We start from the raw sequence: 6,040 nt of genomic DNA on the forward strand, positions 1-6,040 counted from the left end.
TGCTTTTTGTACCCAATAATCAACAGTGGTGGTTAACTTGCAACATGGGCTTTAAGAAACAGCAGTGACCTAATGCGACAGAACGTTGAAGGTGTGTTGTGTTCCATTCTCGGCATGTGGCTGTTGCCTCAGCCAACAGACACATTTAGATGGAAAAGAAGCTATAGGCAGCATAAAAAACTCAGCTGGCTAAAATCTTTTAAAAGGGTTTATTCAGGACACCCCCATCTGTTGCTAGCAGTGATTACTGACGATAATCTCCAACCAATCAATAGTCTGCAGGTTTGCACGTCACCTTTTGGGATTGCCTCAGCTTGCTTGGAACCTCGCCGTAGGTGATACTAAAAAGAAAAGAAGAAAAAAAATTTAAATAAAAAAAGTACCTGTTGGCAGAGATCAGGGACTTTTTTTTTCATAATGGAAAACCAAAAAAGTTGAGTTGAGCAGGTACCATATAATGGAAAAACACTATTTGTTTATCTACAAAAGATGGAACCTTTGTGACATCACAAGAAATAGAAAAAGCAGGTTATAGTTTACATGTTTTTTTTCCCCCAGGTGGGCAGTAAAGGAGTTGGTGTACTATCCCTTTCAAAAAGCGGAGATGTTGCACTATCAATAGCCTCTTACCTGCCAGGTGTTGAGGCCACAGTGTGGATTAACGGCTGCTGTGCCAATACATTTTTACCCCTCTACTATAAGAAGAGACAAATCCTCCCTCCATTAATGTTGGACATCAGCAAGATGGTTCCCACTGAGTCAGGGTCCTTTAAATGCAAGAATGTATTGCATAATCCGCTGGCAGAGGAGAACAAGGCCACCCTGGTCCCCATTGAACAAGCCAAGGGATGTTTCTTCTTTGTGGCTTCAGAGGACGACCTCAACTGGGATAGCAAGGCTTTCATGGACCAGATGGTGGAGAGACTGCAGCATCATGGGAAGGACAACTTCGAGAGTGTGTCTTACCCTGGAGCAGGACATTACTTAGAGCCGCCATACGGTCCCTACTGCCCCTCCAGTTTTCATGGGGTTGTAGGCAAGCCAGTCCTGTGGGGGGGTGAGCCCAGGTCCCATGCAAGAGCTGAAGTCCACCTGTGGAAGAAGATCCAGGAGTTCTTCAGAACTCACCTGAGCTTTGATGTTACACAGACTAATGCCAAATTATAGATAAAAATATGATTAGAAGATATGAACAGATAAGTCAGTTAAAACGCCCATATTATGCTCATTTTCATTATAGTTTTTTGAGGTTGTACCAGAATAGGTTTATATAGTTTCATTTTCAAAAATCCCCATATTTTTGTTGTATTGCACATTGCTGCAGATCTTTTCACCCTGTGTGTTTGGGTCTCTGTTTTAGCTACAGTGTGAGAGTGTGTGTTGTAGCAGTGTTTTGCCATGCTACGGTTAGCCACCTCGTCTCGGCTAGTGATGAAGAAAGCCGTGGAGATTTTGAACAGCTCACCCGGAGACTGAAGGCAGAGGACATTCAGAAACCTGTATCTCACTCAAAACAGCATGGATTTTTTTTTCTTCTTTCATGTGTGTAGAAGCACCAGAGACTCCAAAAAAAACACCCCAAATCCCAGAAAATGTGTTTTTTTTTCATAATATGGGCACTTTAAAAGGTGAAGAAACTTATTTGAACTTAACACGCTTAAAGAAATACACCCCTCCAGTCAGTGCTCATTCATAATGTTGTATGTAAGTATGTATCAAATGCACCATCCATCTCCCTCCCTGCTTTTCTCTTTATATATCCATGGCCTCTCCTCTGTCTTGTTGGTTCAGTCGGACCAAGCCACTTTAATAGTTTCCCATTTACAGAGCTTGGCAGTGTATGAACGCTGTTTTGTTTGTGCAGGCAGAATGGACAGGTGACGACTCCACTGGCTCAAAAAAAAAATCATGTTACTGTAGAAGTATATGAGAAAATTACCCATTATCTGCCCTAATTCATTACCTCAGTAAACATTTACGTAAGTTTATGGTCTTTTGCTAAACACTGTCGACTTCAACTTGTGTTTCGCTGTTGTGATGTAATCTTAAACTTTGACCCTCTCACTGTGTGTTTTCACCTTGTCAAAGTTAATGGAACACTGGGTGCCTAGAAATGTCTTGTGAAGGGTACCTTCAATTTTTTTATTAACCTTTCACAATCTTTAAAATTGGTCTAGTATTAAGCAAGATTGCTGCAGTCGACAGTCAGTGAAACACAAAGTTAAAGGGCAATTGCACACCTATTTACATTTAAGTGCTTGTTTGACAGGCTCAAATTATTATTCTGTATAGTAGTATAACATTATGGAAAAGATTTTGAACTTTCCGGCTAGTGATATGGTGCCATGTGTGCACACACAGATCATTTCAGGACTGAAAAAGGGCACATATTTAGAGGGTTGTTTCATGCGTCTTTGAAGAGGTGCAACACACACACACACACACACACACACACACACACACACACACACACACACACACACATCTTCTTAGAGCTGTGAGTCCAGCAAGTACAGCACTTTTTAGTTTTAAAGAGCTGAAGGGCTGACAGATCGTTCAGAATCAAAACATTGACAGTAACATTAATCAGGGCAGATATGTTGAATGCAATATTGTTCCAGAACTGACCAATAGGAGAGCACTCCTAGAACATGTGAAGATTGTTACATAGTAGCGGAATAAGGACCCAAAAGCAGAGAAGGGCAGGCAGGCAGGAGAGAGCTTCCAAGGCTTTGACACAAAAAAATGAAAGTCCACATAAACACAGGATCCAACGAAGGCAAAACAAAGTCCCAAAATCCAAAAAGCAAAAATACAGAAAGATGCAAGGGAAAAAACAAGACTAAAACAGGAGAATAAAGCAGGGAAAAACTCACTGGGATAAAGATGCCACAGGTACGGGCAGAAAAGGAATCTCCATCAGGAACACACATAGAGGAATGCAGACTAGGTCACAGAAGTACACAAAAAAATCTGACAAGAGACAAACGGAAGACAGAGGTTAAATACAAGAGGTAAAAAGGAGCAGGAGAAACATCAAGTGAATCACATTAGGGCGGGGAAGGACAATCAAACAGGCAAGAAGTAAACTAAAGACAAGACGAGACAGAGACTAGACTTCAAAATGAAACAGGAAACAGGACATACAGACACACACAGGGGAACACAAGACAGGAACAGCAACACAAGACCTGGGGCCTGTTGCACGAAACCAGGATAAGGGATTAAGCTGGGATATTCAAGTTATCCTGGATAAATTTAGCTTTGACTTGGATGCACAAAACCAGGTTGAATTAAACCCAGCCAAGTAACTATTGAGATTTATTCTTTGTGGCTAGCCTGGTCCAGAACAGGCTAAGAGCCAGGCTAATCTTAATCCTGGAGTAGCCTATCATATGTTAAATCAGCTGCCGTCTGATCCGACTTAAACGTGTTTAACAGTTATTCCGATGTCTTCTGAATGTGTTCTGCTTTATTTTTATTAACATGCATTACTTGCCACTATTGTTGTCATGAGTTTGATTAAAACCCTACCATAGCAGTTGTTTAGATGGTTAGAAATGGTTGCGGTGGCACCCGGTTGTGGAGTCACAATCAGAAGAGTCAGGACTTGGGACGGTAGTGTGTCGAGGCTGCCTGGCGTGCAGCCGCTTCCCGGTGGCCATTGCCCGGTGGCCGCTGCCCGGTGGCCATTGCCCGGTGGCCGCTGCCCGTTGCCCGGCGTGCAGCCGCTGCCCAGTAATCATAACAAAGATAAGTGCCCCGATCCTTCATTGGGCACAAAGTGCATAAAAGGCAGTTAATCATTTTCACGTGGTGCATTTTAACAGGGGTGAGATATGTCCTATGAATAAAATTGTACTGAATCTGCTGATGGTCTGGATTGCGTGATACTTCTGGGATGTTTCACCATATATCATGCCAGTCAAGATCGTTGCTCAGGTCTGGACAATCGCGTTCCCAGACCTTCTCAATAGAGTGCGGCCAGATATTACCAAAAACTGATAAAGCCTGGATATAATACCACAGGTTTTTGGCTGGATAGTGAATAATTTCCGAATAGGATGGATATGCAACAAACTCTGCCAGGGGACATCGTATGACTAGAGTGCTGATTTAATTGAAGGTAAATGTAAAAAGTGGAACGTGGTAGACTGAATGCATTTTATACGTCGGAAAAAGGTAACAAGCCAGTCTTGCTAAAGATGTCTTTTAGATAATGAACCCCCGTCTGTTCTCATTGTGGGGCTGTTAAAGGCCTCCCACCAATCAAGAGTGCTGCATTGTGGAATAATGGGGAAAATGTGATCCAGTGACACAATATATGGCAATATTTTTCAGCCAATCTCCAAGTTTTGATGAGAGATAATGGGGCTGAATTGTAGCTGGCACTGTTTTTTAGAGACATTGGCAAAAAGGACGACATGAAGTGACAAAGGCTCTGTCATAGCACTTTCTAAGGTACGCCAGCAAACAGACATATCTGGGTTAAGCGAGGAAAGGAGGGGCCTTAACACAAAGGACCAAAAATAATGTTTAAAGTTGGGAACTGAGAGGCCACCATCCTCTTTCCTCTTCTGTAAAGTAGACAAAATAAGTCATGGCTGTTTTCCTTTCCAGATAAATTTAGATAATGCTGATTGTAATTTGTCCCAATAACCAGAAGGAGAAGAAAGAGGTAGCATAGAGCTCACAAATTTAATCCTGGGTAAACATTCATTTTAACCACAGAGGTACAAGCTTGAATTGACATAGGGAGACCTATCCATTTTTCCATATCTTTTAAAACATTGATCAGAGCAACAGAATAGTTATGCTTAACAATCTGGTTTGAGCAGGGGAAAACCTCAATGACTAAATATCTAAACTGTTTAACAACGGGGATGTTAGCAGCAATGATTGAATTGTGAACAGAATCATTCAAATGAAGTAATGCAGACTTTGACCAGTTCATTTTAAAGTCTGATAAGCTTCCATTCTCCTCGCATAGGGATAGAAGGGGAGAAAGAGATTGAGAGGGGTTTTCTAAAAAGACCATAATGTCATCTGCAAATAGAGAGAGGGGATGCTGTGTATTACAAATGCACATTGGTGACATTGGTAATCGATTGTTGAATGGCTTGAGCCAGAGGCTCTGAGAAGAGGACACGTAGTGAAGGACTCAAGTAGCAGGTGCATCCGGTTAAGACTTGGGCTGAGGGGTTAGAATACATAACTTTAATCATACAAATGAAGTGTTCCCAAGGCCCATCACCTCTAAGACTGACCATAAAAATGACAACTCAAGTCTGTCAAAGGCTTTCATTGCGTCGAGAGAAAGAAGTGACATTGGGGTCTTACTGTTTCCTGCACCATCAACAATGTAGAGAAGGCGTCTAACATTATCTGCTGCCAATCTCGTTTTTATGAATCTAGTTTGGTCGGACGTCACTAATTTTGACATATGGGACTCCAAACGACGGGCTAGGAACTTTGTGAAGATTTTTAAATCAGAGTTTAGCAGGCTCAGATTGACAGCTAGAGCACTCTTTAGGATCTTTATCCTTTTTTTAAAGTAGGAAAATAAGGGCTGTGTTCACATCCGTTGAGAATTCACCCCCAATAGATAAGTTGATCATGTCAAGAAGGAATGGACCCATCTCTTCCCAAAAGGTTACCTAACATTCCTCTGCTGACAACTGAGGCAAGTCAAGCTGATTTAACCACCTGTCACAGTGGGTTTTATCCAAATAAAATGTCTGAAAGGATTTACTTATTTCAACTGTTCTAATATTACCATCCTAAGATTTAATAGCGGGAATATCTGCAAAATAATCACTGGACCTAATTGTCATGGCAAGTAAATGACTACCTCTTTTGCCCTGGAAATAATAGCATTATCTCGTTCTATGGTTCTTGGTTGTGGGTGCCCACATAGCTCAGTTGGTAGAGTGGGCCCCATGTATAGAGGTTTACTCCTTGGCCCTGGTTGGAATTCCGACCTGCAGCCCTTTGCTGCATGCCATTCCCCCTCTCTCTCCCCTTTTATGCCTTCAGCTGT

At 41.9% G+C, this 6,040-nt stretch overlaps 1 pseudogene; it reads left to right on the forward strand.

Annotated features, from left to right (window-relative positions):
- LOC116699561 (acyl-coenzyme A thioesterase 2, mitochondrial-like) overlaps positions 1 to 1,896 on the forward strand; it is a 5,024-nt pseudogene extending 3,128 nt beyond the window's left edge.
- Positions 1,897 to 6,040: the final 4,144 nt, after the last annotated feature.

This window comes from Etheostoma spectabile, chromosome 12 (assembly GCF_008692095.1).
Source record: "Etheostoma spectabile isolate EspeVRDwgs_2016 chromosome 12, UIUC_Espe_1.0, whole genome shotgun sequence".
In the NCBI taxonomy this organism is placed as follows: Eukaryota; Metazoa; Chordata; class Actinopteri; order Perciformes; family Percidae; genus Etheostoma; species Etheostoma spectabile.